The 18,781-nt window shown below is 40.3% G+C and overlaps 1 protein-coding gene across 2 annotated transcripts in view; it reads right to left on the reverse strand.

Moving 5' to 3' along the window:
• Positions 1–18,526, reverse strand: part of PDGFRB (platelet derived growth factor receptor beta) — a 68,636-nt gene extending 50,110 nt beyond the window's left edge. For both annotated transcript variants that reach the window (XM_031953512.1, XM_031953511.1), the window contains exon 1: positions 17,971–18,526. The gene's annotated coding sequence lies outside the window, so the exon portion shown is untranslated. The remainder of the gene's footprint in view (positions 1–17,970) is intronic.
• Between the last annotated feature and the right edge of the window lie 255 nt (positions 18,527–18,781).

Raw genomic sequence — 18,781 nt, forward strand, 5'->3', positions numbered from 1 at the left:
TTTATAGTGGCCAGGAACTAGAAATTGAGTGAATGCCCAACAGTTACAGAATGGCTGAATAAGTTATAGTATATTAATGTGATAGAATATTAATGTTCTATAAGAAATGATGGGCAGGCTAATTTCAGAAAAGCCTGGGAAAAACTTACATCAAGTGATGCTGAATAAAGTGAGCAAAATCAAGAGAACATTGTACATAGCAACAAGATTATGTGATGATCAACTGTGATGGACTTAGCTCTTCTCTACAATGGGGTGACTCAAGGTAATTCCACTTGCCATCCACATCCAGAGAGAGAACTATGAAGATTGAATGTGAATTGAAGCATAGTATTTTCATCTGTTTGTTTCCTTCTTTCTTTCTCATGTTTTCCCCCCTGTTTATCTGATTTTTCTTGCACAACATGACAAATATGGAAATATGTTTAAAAGTATTACACATACTTAACCCATATCAAATTGCTTGCTGTCTTGGGAGGAATGGAGTGAGGGAGGAAGAAAAATTTGGAACACAAAGTCTTACAAAAATGAATGTTTAAAACTATCTTTATATTTATTTGGAAAAAAAATATGTATTAGGAAAAAAATGTAAAAGAAAAAAAAATGTTGTTCCATACACAATAGAGGTATAAGAGATAAGATAGTAGTAAAAATGCAAACAACTTCAAGAACACTTACAGAGAGCAGAAAACATCTCAACTAACCTATTCTAATTCTACTCCCTTTGCTCTTAGAGACCTTATGATTAAATAGAAAGAGCACTGAATCTGAAGGCAAAGAACATGAACTTGAACTTTGGTTCTCTTCATTACTACTTGAGTGATGTTGGAAAAGCCAATTTACTTCTCTTCTCTGGACCAAAGGTTATGCTTAATAATCTTTGAGGTCCCTTCTAGCCCTACCTAAATCCTAAAATCTGTAATCCCTTGAGGCTAAGAGGCTGATCAGAAATGGAAAAGGATTCCATTATCTGCCAGGATGAGGTGGATAAGGTAGCGCAGAGAATATTCTCTCTCTCTCAGGAGTAAAGGGAGAGAGATGCAGTCTGCTCAGGTAAGCGGGAAACTTTGGGGGAGCCAAGGGAGAGAGGTCCAGCCTCCCCAGCAGTTCCCAGGATCCTTACTTCCTTTCTCTGTTCCCCTCGTTCCCCCTTTCCTCCCCCTGCTGCCCGCCTCTGCTCCTTTCCCACCGATTTAATCTAAATAAATCCAAGCCATCTTGGCCCACATCCTCCCTTGCAACATCCCTCCTTTGAGGTCCCAGGGATCCCACGACACAGTCACGCCTCAGGGGCCAGATCACTGGCTCAGTGCCTGCTCCAAGCATCTGGCTGATGTGTAGCCATTCACACACACACAAAACACACACAACACATCTGCATGACGTATGCACAGAATACAGGCATATATGACATTCACCCACAGGTACATGTGTGGTCCCAGACACACATTCCTGCCTATACAGCCCTACAGAAACTCACACACGTGCTATATGGACACCCACAAATTACACATGCACATAAGCACAGGCATCTACACTCACAAAAAAATCCAAACATTCACAAGCATCCATACTTCTTCCCTTGCTGATCTCATCAGCAGCCCTCATTTCAATTATCACCTCTAGGTCAACGCTTCCCAAATCCATATACTGCCAACCTCTCCCCTGAGCCCCAGTCTTGTATTTCCACTAGGATATTCTACCAGCACCCCAAACTCAACATGCCCCAATGGAATTGATTCTTCATTTTTTCAAAAACTGCCCTTCCACTTAATTTCCCTATTTCTGTTTAAATCAGCACATTCCTCTCAGGCACCACTGGAACCTGAAATCTCTGAGTCATTTGTAGATCTTCCCTGTTCCTCCTCTTCGTATCCAATCAGCTGCTAAGTTCTATTGATTTTGTCCAGGCATTTTTCAAGTCTCATTCTTTCCACGTAGGGAAATGTCTACCATCATTCAAATCTTCATCTCCTATAATTATCTCTTATAATATTTCCTAATTCCATTCAATAATTCCAAATTTTCCCTTTTCCGAGCCATCTTTCATTTTCCTGCTGGGTACCAATGATTGGGCCATTCCCTTGATAGGATGCACATTTCTTACACACAATAACTGTTACAGTTTTATCTTTCATTTGATCATAGATAGGGAACTGAAAGAAACCTTAGAGGTCAATAAGGCTCCTAGACAGAAAACTCAGATGAAGCAACTTCAAGGTCTTATCTTTTTCCTAGTAATTTGCCTGAAACTTTTCTTCCTGATCTCCCACACATCTTATCCCCTCAATTAATTTGGAAAGTCCCAGATCACAGGATATATATCTTCTGCAATCCCCAGAATCACTATGACATGTACATAGTAGGTGTTTAATAAATGTTTATTGAAAACAAATCAGAAAATAAAATTTTTAAAAAGGAAATAAACCAGGTATCCCATAATTTATTCAGCCTTTCCCTAACTGATGGGCATCCAGCCCTTAGTTTCCAGTTATTTGTTTCTATAAAAAGAATTATTACAAATATTTTTGTGCTTTTCCTCTTATTAAAGATAGTAGTGGTTATCATTAGGTCAAAAACTATCAAATCCAATGCTACCTCCTCCATTCCAGTTTGATGATTTCTTGGGCATTGTTCCAAGTCACTTTCCAGAATTGTTGGACCAATTCAAAATTCCACGAATAGCAGAGTAACCATAATGAAGTGACTCAGGGATGTGTGATTAGTTGTTGTTCAATTGTTTCGCCATGACCCCTTTTGGGATTTCTTGGCAGATATAATTGAATGGCTCACTATTTTTTTCTCCATTTTTTACAAATGAGAAAACTGAGGCAAACAGGATTAAGTGACTGGTCCAGGGTGACACAGCTAGGATATATATATCTGAGGCCAGATTTGAATTCAGGGAGAGAAGTCTTCTTCACTACAGGCCCAGAACTCTATACACTGTGTCACTTAGCTGCCCAGTGACTAGTTAAGTTCCAGTTAATATTTTTATTGATGATTTTGGATGATGAGAGGCTTATCAAATTTCCAGAAAATCACAATTTTGGGGAACTAACTAATATGTTGACTGATTGAATCAATATACAAGCTTCATGTCTCTTCCAGCCATCCACTCAGGCCTTTGCACTATTTGTTAGCTGCTGCAAGTCTATTCTTCTCCACTTAGATCAGTGTCTTCCGCACCTCAGATTTCTAGTCCCGGGAGAAATTAATCCACTTCTCTCTGTATCTCCTAGTTGTTTGGTGACCACATGCATACAGACTAGCCCACTTAGCCCACTTTATCAATTGGTTGGCCCTAAACATTGGATCATGCTTCAACTTCACATCCCATTTCACCAGCTACCAAGCCTTTTATGTAATACCACCATTAAAATGTAAACTCTCTTAAAGGAAGGGACTATGTTTGTATTTGTATTTCTAAAACTTAGCAAAATGCCGGACTAACCCCCCTTTCCTTTCAACATTCTAAAACAAAACCTTATGACCTTTCCTCAACATGTGGCATCTTCTCCTATTAAAATATAAAGTCCTTGAAGATAAAAACTATTTCTTTTTTTAAAATATTTATGTCTTCAGCACTTAGTACTTAGCCTGTCACATAGTAAGAATATTTAAAAATGCTTTTTATTCAGCTCAACAGGTTAAAACTCTGGACCAAATCCAATATGCCAATTTATAGTAATAAATATTAGATCCTACATTTATAGTTCAAAAACAAAGTCCTATTCTTGGGAATAAAAATTAGTTGCATAAGTACAGAGTTAAGAAGATATGGTTAGATAAACATTCATGTGAAAAAAAATCTGAGGAAGTTAGTGGGGATTGTCTGATCATGGCAGTGCATCTTCCATGGCCTCCAAAAAGCTAATCCTACTCTATGTTTGGCACCGGGATACAAACCAAAACATGTTTAGTCCCTGCCTTCAAGATTACATTCTACTTAGGGAGAGGAACAACGCATGCACACACATGCTTATAGATAAGAATGGGAAAGATATTATGTAGGAGCTGGCCCTTGAGCTAAACCTTGAAGACAGCTAGAGTTTTCAAGAGGCTAAGATGAGAAGAGAAAGAGTTCCAATGTAGAAACACAGGTTAAAATCAGACTGTGCGGGTCTTGAATGCCAAAATAAAAAAAAAATTTGAATTTTATTTTAGAGCCTATTGTTGCTGTTCAGTCATGTCTGGCTCTTCATGACCCCATTTGGTGTTTTCTTGGCAAAAATACTGGAGTGGTTTGCCATTCCCTTTTTCAGCTTAAATACAGCTAAGGAAACTGAGGCAAACGAAGATCAGTAATTTGTCCAGGGATGCATGGTTATTAAGAATCCGAGACCAGATCTGAACTCAGGAAGATGAGCCCTCCAGACTCCAGGTTCAGCACTCCATCCACTACACCACTTCCCTTCCCAATTTTAGAAGCAATAAGGAGCCACTGACATTTTTTGAGTAGGGGAAATGACATGGTCAGATTTGTGCTTTAGTTGACCATAAGGTAGGTAATCAAAAACTGGATGCTAACAGACCAATTAGGAAGCTATGATACTAGTTTAGACAAAAGATTAAAAACAGCCTGAACTAAGGTGGTGGCTGCTTGAGTGGGAGAGAATGTGAGCAATGTAGAATCGACAAGAATTGGCAACTTATTAGATACGGGGGAAGGAGAAGAGGAAACAATGGAGCACCATGCATTTATTAATGCAGGCTACTAAGTGTCAAGCTCTGGAGAGGGGAACAGTGGAAGATCACTTCCAGGCTTCCATTTGACTGTAAGGATGGTTGGACCCTGGACGGAAATAGAATAGGAAGGGTGGGATTAGGGAGAAAAATAATGAGTTCCATTTTGGACATGTGGAATTTGAGATGCTTACAGACCATTCAAGTACAGATGTCCGGTAGGCAGCTGGGGAGCACAGACATAGGAGAAGACACTAAGAGGCCATCCAGTCTAGCCCCCACTTTATACAGATGTGGAAACTGAGGTAAAGGCCACACCACATAGAGAGTAAGCATCTCAGGTGGTATTTGATCTCAGGGTCTCTGACTGACTCCAAAACAGATTCTTTCTATTAGATCACACTGCCTGTGGCTGGAGAGGCCAGAAGTGGATACTGGAATTCAGGAGAGAGAATATACTCTCTCTAAAAAGTAAAGTTTTATGGATATGTAAAATGTCTCTGTGAATTTAGGCAGGTCATTCCCCACCTTGCTGAACCTCAGTTCCCTCCTCTATAAAAAGGTGGACTTGAACATCTCTGTGACCTCTTTGCAGATCAGTTATTCTGTGACTCTATAATCCGCAGGACAAAGCATTCCATTGCAAGAGCAGCAGCTTCAAGAATCTGAGGGCAGGTCCTTGAGCAGCTTCTGCTATGAGCTCCAGATTGGGCACTGGTCAGAGAGCGGCCTCTGGGCCGGGGTGAGGGGTGAGGTCTGAGAAAAGCAGAAAAGGCTCAGAAAGGACCTAGTATAAAATGTGGCCATCATGCCAGGTAATCCTTAGGAAGGAGTATGAGAAATGCACATGGGGACTACAGTACCTGCCAACGCTTTACCTGCCTGGTAGAGAGATCTTGACGAAAGTCATAACCTTGGCTTCAATATAAGGAAAAGAAAGGGGGGAGAAGAAGAATAGAGATGAAGCTTTACCCACACAGTGTTCATATCTGTAAAAGGCAGAGGAGTAACTGAATCAGGGGTTCCTAAACTAGGATCCATAGACTTCTTTTTTTAAATAGCTTTTTATTTACAAATATATGCATAGGTAATTTTTCAGCATTGACAGTTGCAAATCTTTTTGTTCCAACTTTTTCCCTCCTTCCCCTCACCCCTTCCCCCAGATGGCAGGTTGACCAATACATGTTAAATATGTTAAAGTATAAGTTAAATACAATATATGTATACATGTCCAAACAGTTATTTTGCTGTATAAAAAGAGTTGGACTTTGAAGTAGTGTACAATTAACTGTGAAGAAAATCAAAAATGCAGGCGGACAAAAATAGAGGGATTGGGAATTCAATGTAGTGGTTCATAGTCACCTTCCAGAGTAGTTTCGCTGGGTGTAGCTGGTTCAGTCCATAGATTTCTTGAATAGATTTCAAGAGGAACTTGGATGGGACTAAAAAAAATGCCAGGTGGGAAATAAATCCTGTCTCAGATACTTAATAGCTGAATGACCCTGCCTAGGTTACTTAATTTCTTTCTGTCTCACTTTCCTCCATTGTAAAAATGGAGATAATAATAGCAGCCTTCCAAGGTTGTTGTGAGGATAAAATGACATATTTTAAAAGCACTTAACATAGTGCTTGGCACTTAATAAATGCTTGTTTCTCTCTGTTTTCTTCCCTATTTCTTGTGTTTTTTATTGTGCACTTAAAAGTCATTATCCTGACAAAAGGTCCAAAGGCTTCATTAGACTGCTAACAGGGTCCATGACACAAAAAAGGTTAAGAATTCCTGGACCAAATGATCTCAAAAGTCTCTTCCAGGTCCAAATCCCATGATCCTATGACTGTCCCACTTCAACTCCACCCTTAGGCTTTCTATGACTCATCTCCTTCTGTACTAGCTTCTCCCACTCTTTCTTAAGCATTCTCCTTTCCCTTTTTTCTTCTCCAGGTCACTGAGCTCCAGAGAAGAAATAACTTAAGTCAACAGAGGAGATGTCAAATCTTTTGGGTCCCCCTTTGACCCTCCCAGCTACAATGAACTCTGAAGTGGACAGGCATGGATGTCTTAAGGGGAGAGCTTGTGCATTCAGATCATCCCTCTCTCCTCCCCAAGGACCTTCAGTGGGTATCTTATTGTCTCGTGTGCCTCTCTCTCTTCCTGCTTCTACTCTCCCCCTCACTCTGCACCCAGCTGGTCCATGGGGAGAAGTCAAAAAGAAATGACCTATTTTCTGGGAGTTCAAAATAAAATGAAACATCTGTCTGGAGAGAGGCCAAGCTTATAAATAACCATCCTTTCCCCACCTCCAGCCAGCCCAAAGGACCAGCCGTCTCTGCTCTTTCTGCCCACGCCTCCCTAGCCTGCCCACCCCCTCACTCTCACCCCAAGAAGAAACCTGGCTGGGGGTTCCAGAGACAATAACTAACAATGGTAAGAGAGAGGGAGCCTTGGAAGTGAGTAAGGAAGCATGGGAAAGGAGGAGGGGCAGGAGATAGCTGCAATGGAGGAGAAGGTTAAACAGATGGAGGGTCCCCACATGGGCTGGGAAAACATGTGGGGGAGGAGGTGAAGTTCCTAAGAAGTAGTTTCAATATGTTTTCCCACCCCCAAGTACTTCCTGTTTCATTTGACCATCCATTCCAGAACTGAAGAACCTCAGATGGAATCAAGGTGTTAAAAGTCATCAAAACCCAACTCCTATTCTATACAGAAATCCTTCTATGACATCCCTGATAAATCACCCAGCCTTTGACTAAAGGATTCTAGAAAGGGAAACCCACTGCTTCCCAAAGCAGATAGTTCCACTTTTGGAAAACTCTGTTAGAAAGTGTTCTCTCATCTCTCTGAGACCCTTTCTAGAGGTCCATAAGGTTGAAACAATTTTCATAATTGTACTAAGACATTATTTGCCTACTAAAATATAACTACACATTCAATTACATATCTGTGTGAGGCCACATTTTTTTCATATACTTCAACCAAAACAACATATCACAACAGATTGAATGCAGAAGCAGATAGGAGAATCCAGCTGTCTTCTATTAAGTCAGACATTAAAGATATTTGCAAAAATGTACATAATGATGCTACTTATACTAATTATTTTTGCTTAAGAAAAAAGTTATTTCTCATAAAAATGTTATTTTTAAACAAATTGATAGATAAATTAAAATTCTAGAAGCTTAAATTTCTAATACAGAAAATATTGATAGATGTAAGACACATAAACAAAAGATCTTGAAAAGTCCTCAATAATTTTTAAAGTATAAAGAGGGTCTGAAACCAGAGTTTTGAGAACATTTAGTAGTTGTAGTCTAATCAAGCCCTCAACAAATATTTATTAATTACCTGTGATGAGTCAGGCACCAAGCTAGATGCTGGGTATAAAAAGATGTCTCTAATGAGCTTACAATCTTATTGTTTAACTACCAAGTCCCATTAATAAGGGTCAGAGCCAGGAGTTGAATCTGGATCTTGTGACTAACGGTTCAGTGATCCCACAGAAGTGAGTCACTGACCACAGTCCATTCAACCACTTGTCAGAGATAACAAATACATTGCTGAAGTGTGCGGAATCTAGGGTACGCTTCCCATTAGGCAAGTCAATTTGAGATCCATAGCTTAGTTACAAAATCCTGCCTCAACCTCCTCAATACAGATGATATATGGGATTTAAAGATACCCTCTCTTCTGGATAGATCAGCCCAAGTCCAACTGCTTCCCAGCATCTTTTCTTTTCTGCCAGGCTCTTAGGGAAGTCAGATTTCTCTTCCCAATTCTATTGGTTTCCGCACCTTCATCCCAAGATAGAAACCTTCATAACTAGAAGCAGTTTTTCTCTATGTGGTTCTTTAATTCCTTGTCAGAGTTCAGGCTCTTGCCCTGATTTTCAGAGTTTCAGAGTTGCCTTGAGTTTTAGTCATACACTTTTACTATTTACCTACTCCACTCATTGCTCAGAATTTCCTGTCTAATTTATTCCCATTTTTTCCTAGCTCCTTCCTTCCCAATACACTTGGGTTCTGCCTCTTTTAGATTTTTTTTTGTTAATACCTTTTGATTTTATATCACCTATATTTTAAACTTAATCATTCACTCATTTCTGTGCTCCCAGCCAGTCTGGTCTAATACATCACAAGGCAAAATTATATTTGATGATCATCTTTGATAGACTTTGCTCTTCTCAGCAATACAATAAACTAAGATAATTCCAAAAGACTTTTGATGGAAAATGCTATCTACATCCAGAGAAAGAACTATGAATGCAGATTGAAGCGTACTATTTTCACTTTTGTTGTTTTTTTTTTCTTTCTTGTGGCTTTTTTTCTCTTTTGTTCTGATTCTTTTTTCAAAACATGACTAATGTGGAAGTATGTTTAATATGATTGTACATGTATAACCTATATCTGATTGATTTGTCATCTTGGAGAGGAGGAAGAGGAGAGAGAGAGGAAAAAAAAGAAACTAAAATCTTACAAAAGTAAATGTTAAATGGCTTTTATGGAAGTGTTTTGCATAATTTCACATGTGTCTTAATGGGAGTGGGGGTGGAATGGATATGAAGGGTGAGAATCTATAACTCAAAGTTTTAAAAACAAATGTAAAAAAAAGTTTTACTTTTAACTGGGGCAAATAAAAATATTAAATAAAAAGTAAATGATAAAAACTAATAAATAATTTTTAACAAGAAAAAAGATTTCAAAAATGCACATCACAAGGAAAAATTGGCAGAAAAGTATATCTGAATTGGTTACAAATATTTAAAAAAATTGAACTCCTATCTACATCTAAATTGGGTGAGATGGATGATTTGTCCTTTATTTTCAAAGGGGACCAATGACATCAGAGATTATGTTTTGACTTGTGTGTTATGTTTTGACTTTGGTAGGATTTGAGTGAGGCAAAATTGCACAAAGTTGTCAGTTTCACTATTTCACCAGCAATGAACTAGTCATAGAAAATAATAGGTCATTGTACCATAATATTGACAGAGCTTAAAGCTTCTTTGCAACTCACATGATCAAAGATTTAGAACTGGGAAAGACTTCAGAAACAATTGAGTCCAGCCCCTACATTTTACAGATGAGGAAACACAGGCCAAAAAAGATTACATGACTTGCCCAGGGTCACATAAATAGTAAATGTCTGGAGTGGGATTTGAACATCAGATCTTCTTTATTCCAAGCCCAAAGTACTACTCGTTCTGCCCCCTAGTGCTCTCAGTCTTGAAAGGTAGATCTATGGTTAGAACATGAAGAATGTTAAAGCAAGAAGATCTGGAAGTAATTATAATTCAAAGAAAGAGATGAAACAGGACTCTATCCTTATACCATTTGGAAAAATAGTCAAGACAACTCTGGCTGGGAAAAGAGAATTTATTCTGGAAATAAAAATTGGGCAATGCCATTTCCTACCCATTCATGGATCTTTTATTATTATTTAGACCAAGGAATGATTTTGTTTCTCCATTCTCCTTACTGAGTCCCATATCTTTCTGTGATCCTTTATTCTCTGACCATCTCTCATTCTCACTAAGTCTCTATCTCCTCACTGAGCCTCTATTCTTTTGCTGAACTTTCATTCCTTTGCTGAGCTCCCATTTTCTCACTCTTATTCATCATTCCCTTCATTGCATTCCAATTCCTACACTGAAACCCAATTCTCTCACTGAAACTTTATTCCTTTATTGATCTCTCATCCCCTCTGTGAATCACCATCTCCCTCTGAGCCCCTTGATACCAGTGAGTAAGCATCAAGATTATCCTCAAAATTGTGAGGGGGTATGAGGAATGGAGTGGGGGTGGTTTTTCAACAGCAGAATTGGATGATGTACAAGATCCTCATTACTCCCAATCACAGAATTCCCAGAGAATACTCCATTCCTCTTGGGTCCTTCTTTTTCTCCAGGATCAACTGAGTACCTTCAGTTAGTCAAAAAAATATTCATCAGGCACTTACTATGGACAGAACTTTGTGCTAGGTGCTGGGAAAAATTCTAAGATGTGTAAGTCTCTGCCCTCAGGAAAGCGAGGAATAAAATGAGGAGGAGAGATGGGAAGGTAGATAAACTGTATGTACACCAGGAGTTAAAATAAGTACAGAGTATATGTGTGTACACATATGTGCACTGAAGTGGTCCTCATCAAGATTTAGGAAGGTTCAAAGGAGAGTGGGTTGTTTTCTTACTTTCTAACTGGTAGAATCAAGTAAGGTCGGGTACGTGCTGAAGCCAGCTCAAATAGAATCCCAAGAGTCAACTGTTAAATTTCCTGTGTAAGTATTTACAACTCATAAATTTGTAATAAATGCTATAAATCAGGGCTTAATTTATTGTTTTGTCAATTGTCTAAAATTAAGAAAAATATAGGGAAAATGTTAATAATGCATATTTAAATGTTCAAAATGTGTTCTCTCTTTTCAGAGAGCCACTTGTAAAGTACTGACTAGCACACCTGAGTAAGGTTTCACAAATGTGATATTTGAAGTGATATAGGATTTCAACAGGCAGGGGTAGAGTAGGGATGAAAAGATATTGTAGGTATAGAGGATGTCCTGAGCTAAGACCCCAAAGTGTAAAAGCAAAATACAACACTAAGGGGTCTGTAAAGTATCAGTTTTATTTAAACTGATCTGTCAGTTGAATTGAGGAATTTTGGGAGAAAAATAATGTGAAGGAAAGTAATGTAGTACCAGATTACAAGGGTCTTGAATGCCAGGCTAAGGAATTTGCCTTTTATCCTGTTGCAAGGGACAATGATACTTGAGCAAGGGAAAAAGAACTATGCTTTAAGGAAGACAATTCAGGGACAGCTAGATAACACAGTGGATAGAGCACCAGTCCTGGAATCAGGAAGCACATAAAATCTGCCTTTAGATACTTTCTAATGTGTTTCTAAATTTCTAATAATTTATAATTATTAACAATCTAATCTAAAATAATTTCTAAATGTGTGATCCTAGGCAAGTCACTGAACTCTAATTCCCTCCAAAATTTTTTTTCAGATTTTGGAAGTTGACTCATAGACTTCACCATATGGTAGAAAAAGCAGAGTCAGAGAATCTGTATTCAGCTGCTATCCCAGATGACCTTGGACAAATCCACTTTCTTGATCTGCCAAGTGAGGGGGTTGGATTAGTGGGTCCCTGAGGTTCCATCCAACTTGGGATCTCATGACTGGAAGCTTCAACAGGCTAGAATAGATAAGAGGAAGCTGGAAGATGAGATAGAAGGCCAGCAGCCTAGATTGGGCTTCATAGGATCTAGAGCAGCAAGACACCTTAGAAGTCATCCAATCTAACTCCCCCCATTTTACAGATTAAGAAACTGAGATCCAAAAGGACAAAAGGATTTGGATTCAGACAAAGAGCCTGGATTTAGATTCAGGGCCTCAGATTACAAATCCATCATTCTTTAAGAAAGAGAAGACTTGGTAAAATGACTGGGGCAGAGAGGAAAGAAGTACACTGTTTACACATTCTTAAAGGGTCCATTTTCCAAGCAAAGAGACAGTTGTTGCACTGGGACTTTTGGCTATGGAAATTCCCCCTAATGCAGTTTTAGTCAGAAAACCTCAGGTTTATGAGCCAAGAGCAGCATCCCAGAACTACCAAGAACCCATGCAAAGGGGCAGGACCAGGGGATCAGACAGGGCTTCCTTTGAGACCCTCAGAGAATAAGGCTGTGAAAAAAGAGAGCACATAGACTGTCAGAAATGGAGACAATAATAGGTTCATGGATTTAGAACTAGAATGGACTTAAAAGGTCATCCAGTCTAACCCTCTCACTTTACAGAAGGTCAAGAGAGGCTATGTGATCTGCTCTTGGAGACCCAAGGAATATAATTTGCAGACACAGCATTTGAACCTGGATCCTCAATCCATCAGCCCATTGTGCTTTTCATGGCCTTGACTGAGAGGCAAAGTGATTTGCCTATGGGTCACATACCAAGTTCATGAAAAAGCCAGCATTAAAAGCACATTTCCCAAATGTCTGCCTTGTGATCTCTACCTTTTGCCATCTGCCTATGTCTGTTGTTCTCAATGTAGTTACCAGCATTCCCCCCAGGTTCTGTGTACCCTATAAAGAAGCCAGGAACCGCCCTGTTGAAGAGAAATCATCCTGCATTTTTCTTTCCCTATGGTGAAGATGGCCAGGTAGGTCAGTGATGAGAGTTCTGGGCCTGGAGTCATAAAATCTCATCTTCATAAATCTGAATCTCTCCACTGACTACTAGGTGTGTGATCCTGGGCAAGTCCCTTAACCTTGCTTGTCTCAGTTTCCTCATCTGCAAAATGAACTAGAGAAAGAAATGGCAAATCATCCTAAATAAGATCATGAAGAATCGGACATGATTAAAAAGATCCACAGCAACAAAATAGTGAGGCTTAAGTCCTTGAGTTTCTGCTGTGATTATATCACTACAGGGAGTGTGGATGGCAATGGAACACTGCCTCTGATGTAGGAGGTGGCCGGCCAATGCCTTGGTTAATTAGTTTTGACGTATTGGTTTTTCTTTCTTTTTCTTTGTTATAAAGCAGGGGTTCTTAACATTTTGTGTGTGTGTCATAAATTCCTTTGGAAGTACAGGAAAACCAATGAACCCTTTATCAAAATTATGATTTTAAAGGTATAAAACATACAAGAATACAAAGAAAATGGTATGTTGCAGTACAACTAACAAAATATTTTTTAAAAAGCAAAGCAGAAATTCAAAGACTTCAGGTTAAAATCCCTGCTTTAAGAACAGATAATTGTCCAGTTTGACTGGAAAAAATGTGGAGAGTAGTTTGAGATAAGGCTGAAAAAATGGAGTGTTTCAAGATTTTTGAGAGCCTCGAATGTTACGAGTTTGAACTTAGCTCTAAAGGTTAGGCATACTGGGAAGGGAAGAATGGGGATATATTGAGAAGTGTAGGAAACATAAAAAAGAAGTTTAACAATTATATTCTAAAATGTAATTTAAAGTTACATTGAAAAAAATTACATTTTAAAAGGTAGTTTGTGGTATAGTAGATGAAGTATTGGATCTGGCATTAGGAAGATATGAGTTAAAAACTGGCCTCATTCACTTCCCAGCTTTGGAATCCTGAGAAAATCACTTAGTTATCTTAAATTTCCTCAGTTGTAAAATGGGGATAATAATAGCTCCTATCTCTCAAGTTGTTATGAGAATCAAGTAAGATCATATTAGTAAATGTGTTTAGTACTGTTCTGAGTCCACAGTAAATCCTATATAAATGCTCATTCCCTTCCCTAAAGATTCCCCCTATCTATGAAACTCCCTTTTCCTTTCAGAGGGCATTCACTGACAGATTTTCAAAGTATCATCTCCATACACAGAAATGCAAGGCTTCCCAAGACAGGGAGAGGCAGGCAGAAGGGACTTGAAATAGCCCTTCAAATGGGGGAGAGGAGGAGTTAATGGATCTAAAACTGTCTCTGCCTGCCATCACATCAGAGGGCAAAGCAGCAGGGAAGGGTTTCAAACCTGTCCTAAGAGACAACTCCTCAAAAAGGAAGGGAGTCCAGGGGGACTGACTAACCCTGGTGCATTGTGATAAATTCCTCTTGGCCCCTATGGCCTCTTTCTGTAAGAATATAGCCAGGAAAGCAGGAGCTTCTGTTTATTCAATTCCATTCAATAATAAACATTTATTAAGCACCTACTTAATTGAGTACAGAGCCCTGCTAGAGGTGCTGAGGAAATACAAAGATTAGGTAAAAATATAACCCTTTCATTTACTTTATTGTATAATATGGAGATATAACATAAGGACAAATAGATAAGACATGAAAAAAATATTCATATAGTATAGTATTTCAAGAGCAGCTAGGTAACACAATTCATAGAGTAGTACCCCTCCTCCCCCTGGAGTCAGGAGGACCTAAGTTCAAAGACAACCTTAGATACTTACTAGCTGTGTGACCCTGTGCAAATCATTTAACTTGTTTGTCTCAGTTTCCTCATTTATAAAATTATCTAAAGCAGGAAATGGCAAACCATTCCAGGATCTTTATCAAGAAAACCCAAAAAAGGGTCTCAGAGAGTCAAACACAGCTGTTTGACATAACAATAAGTGTTTTAAGGTTTACAAAGTGCTTTTCTCCTGTCACCCTATGAGTTGAATATTGCAAGTATTATTACTCTCATATTACAGATAAAAAATGATTAGTCCAGAGTTTTCCAAGCTGAACTTAGGCTACCACACCATATCTGACAAGGGCAGAACAAATAGAAACAATAGGTTTTCAGCATCCATGAAGGGAAAAAATATTATTGACTGAGGGAATCATAACTTCCTAGCTGATATAACATCATAATTGGGCTTTAAAGTATAGATAGCAAGGAAACAAGCATTTATTAAGTGCTACTATGTGACAGTCACTGTGCTAAGCATTTCAAAAATATTATTTCATTTGGCCCTCACAACAACCCTGGAAAGTCGGTATTATTATTATTATTCCCATTTTACAACTGAGGCAAATAGAGGTTAAATGAGTTTTTCATTTATAATCATAAATTATAAGTGTCTGAGGACTTCCTAACTTAAGATGTAATACTCTATCCACTGTCTCATCAAGCTGCCTCTGGCACCTTAAAATTCAATAGAAGTAGAGAATTGGAAGGAAAGAAAGGACTTCAGACATAGAAAACAATAACAGTAAAGTCAAAGACTCAATTTGTGAAACTCATTGAGAAGGGAGCATCTCAATTTAACTAAAGAGTTCAGGCTAGGGAGGACAGTAGTACTTAGTGAATCTGTGAAAGAAGAGTAACACCTGATTATGGAGGAAGATTATGCCAAGAGAAGAAGTTTGAATTTAATGGACAAAAGGAGACCACTTTCCTCCAGCTATTTTACAGCTAAGGAACCTGAAACGAAGAGGGTTAAATGACTTGCCGAGGTTCATACAGCTAGTAAGTGTCTGAGACCAGATATGAACTCAGGAAGATTAATATTTCCTGAGCCTGGTGCTCCATCCACTGTGCCAGAATTGATAGTGAGGAAATATTACCACATCATCAAACATCTCTGTCACATGATAATTTTTTTCAAAAAGTTGTCAATAAAAGAGAGGAGAAATGTTACAAATTAATTAGGTGGAATAGAAGAGTCTGTGAAACTTTCTTTTCTTTAAGGTATGGAAAGACCTACATGGAAATCCATTGGAAAGAGCTGCTGGAGAAGGAGAGAAAGGAGATGAATGATAACAGAAGTGATTGTTGAAACAAACAAACAAACAAAAAAAGAATTAAGAGAGAATGGGATAAAAATATCCAGCTAGATGGAGACTGAATGCAAATCAACACATGCTATGTTCACTTTTTCCCCCTATTTTTCTGGGGGTTTTTCCCCTCATGATTTTTCCCTTTTGTTCTGATTTTTTCTCTCCCAACATGATTCATAAGAAAATGTATTTTAAAAAGATAATAATAAAAAGAACCCAGTTAGCAGGCTAGTCTTAGTTTAGTCTGAGATGGGATGCTGCTACTGAATTTTAAGGGAGGGGAGAAGATTCTAAGGAAGCTCATTTCAGATGGATTCTATCTCAGTGAAGTAGGCGTTTAGGTCAACTGCTGTTAAGGGTTGAGGCTGTCTTTGGGGACTTCAGTAGAAAAGAAAAGCTCTGGAACCATTTCTGGGAGGATGAACTATTTGCCCATTTTTGAGCTCGTCAACTCAACTCAATAGTAACTGTTTTACTATCTAGCCTACTACTATTTATCACTCCTGGATAACACATTGCACAAGAGAATGAGAGACCATAATGCTGAAATCCAGGTCTGCTATGTATAGTGTATGGCCCTGTCAAAGGATGTGAAGCTATTCTGTCATGATTTATTCTTTATGAACCCTGCTGGGTCATAGTAATCACTGCTTCTTTTTCCAAGAACTTACAAAATATCACTTTAATAATGTATTCTGTCAAAAGAAGATAAGAAGGACCTGAGCTGAATAGTGACTGTGGGAGTGAAGAAGAAAAAAATTAGAGAAATATTTCTAAAGATTTCTAAAGATTGGACAGGATGAGGCAATGCTCTAATTTGCACAAACTTAAACTACAACCATTCTACAGCTTCCCAGAAAAACCATCATTGACTGAGGAGCTGGATCTGTCAGGGTTTTCTTTTTGCCCTCATCCCCCCAGCTCTGCTTAGGCCCTTCCCTTATCAAAAGGCAGAGAGGTCTGAAAGATCTATGCTTCTTTAGGAGGTCTTCTATTGTCCCCTCCCCCTACTTATTCCTACCCCCCACACTCTGGAGCCCTAGCTCCATTCATAGGCTGCCCAAACTCAGTTCCTGTCCCCTCCTCTCCTTCCCCCCACCCCCAACAGCATAAGGAAAACTACAACAAACTGACAGTTTCCCATCAGCTGGGGGTTTGGAAGGACATCTTAGGAATCTGGAAAATTTGCAAAGCCCTTTAAATCCCTGGGGCTTCGATGGCCCTAGGGACTGGCCCGAAGCCCAATCCTTTCTGGGAAAATGGCTGCAGACTGAGGCTGAAGCTGAGGGTCTCCCCTCTCCAACCTTGGTCCCTGGTCTTCACAGCTTGCTGATCCTGATGTCTCATTCTTTAATACTCCGGTCTCACACTCCTTCCCTCTTCTCCTGATAATCCTGGTTCCCTTTCTAATCTCCCTCAGACCTGTTCCGCACCTCTCCTTACAACTCTAGTTCTTGATCTCCAGTCTGATCCACTTAAGTACTGCACACTCCCCCTTTCAGCCCCACTTCTCTCTTCATAGCCTGTCTCCCTTCATTATCCTTCCTTCCCTCACAACCCCTTTCCCTCAATATCTCCCCTCCCTTACTAGCCCACATGCTTAACATCCCCCTCCTACCCTGCCCATTCTCTGGCCCCTCAAGCCACCCCTATCCCCCCCAGGCCCCGCCCCCTAGCTCTGGCAAACAGACCCTCCGCTGTTAAGATACTGAGCCAGGAGAATGGAGCCCAGAAAACCCCGTGGTTTTGTGTGAATGGGGGCTGGAGTGAAGGGGGTGGGGTGCTAGCTCTTGGGGCACCGGGTGGAAGAGGGGGAAAAGCGGGACCCTTCTGGTACGGATGGCTCACTGCATAAGGGCCAACTGGGCGTGGGGATGGCAAAAGAGATTCAAGTCTCGCAAACTGACATCTCCCAATCCTGTTCTGGGCTTCTCCCATCTGGTTTCGCTAAAAATATTTTCCATTTTCAACTTGACCAAAGTGCGGCTGAAACATGGCAAAGGGGCCCTGGAAATGGGGCGGGGCGGGGGCAGGGAGTGTTAGGGACCCGGGCACCTACCTTATTGCCTTACAGGATTCTCTTGCCTTCGCCTTGTTCAGTGCCTGCTCACAAACTGCCCCCAAATGCCTCTTCCCCGCCTGCCTCCAAGCTCCCCTCCCTTGGCCCAAGTGGAAGGGCTTCCAGGCAGCAGGAGTGGGCACTGGGGCACAGGGAGAGCAGCTGGCCCCAAGGACCAGCAGCGGCGGGACGGAGACAGTTCTAGAGCATCCTTGGGAGAAACTCCAGGCTCAGAGGGCCTGCCTAGGTTGTGGTCTCTCTGGATGCTCGTCCCCACAGGGCTGAGTTCAAGGAGTTAGGAGGCAAAGGAAGGCTCAGCCCTTTGCTTACAAAGTTTTCTCCTACCGGGTCCTGGCCTGCCGGGCGAGGAAAATGGGCAGAAGCTGGGCGCAGGGCACTCAGGCCTCAGGCAGAAGTGGCAGCAGCAAGAGACTGACACAAGTCTGAGTGAGGGAGCAAGCTCTGTCTCCTACAACTTGGGGGGAAAGGCCGGAGAGGTCCCTTTGATTGGTCTCTCTGAGTGAGAGAGGGTGTGTGAGAGGGAGGGAGGGAGGGAGGCAGGCAGGCAGGCAGGGAGTGTGAGAGAGGGAGGGAGAGGAGTGTGTGTGTGCGTGTGTCTGTTTTCAATTTGGTCTTTTTCCCCTGAGTTTCTTGTTTTTCTTTCTCTTTTCCCTTCACTCTCTGCCTTCTCCCTCTTTCTCAGGATATGAGGGGATGTTTAGAAATTCCACAGCCCACGCCAGCAGCTGAGTCATTTGTATTAAGAGAGGCCAGCCTGCTCTGCCCAGGGTGGTGACTCCCCCCTCTCCCC

Source organism: Sarcophilus harrisii, chromosome 2, assembly GCF_902635505.1.
Source record: "Sarcophilus harrisii chromosome 2, mSarHar1.11, whole genome shotgun sequence".
NCBI classification, from domain to species: Eukaryota; Metazoa; Chordata; class Mammalia; order Dasyuromorphia; family Dasyuridae; genus Sarcophilus; species Sarcophilus harrisii.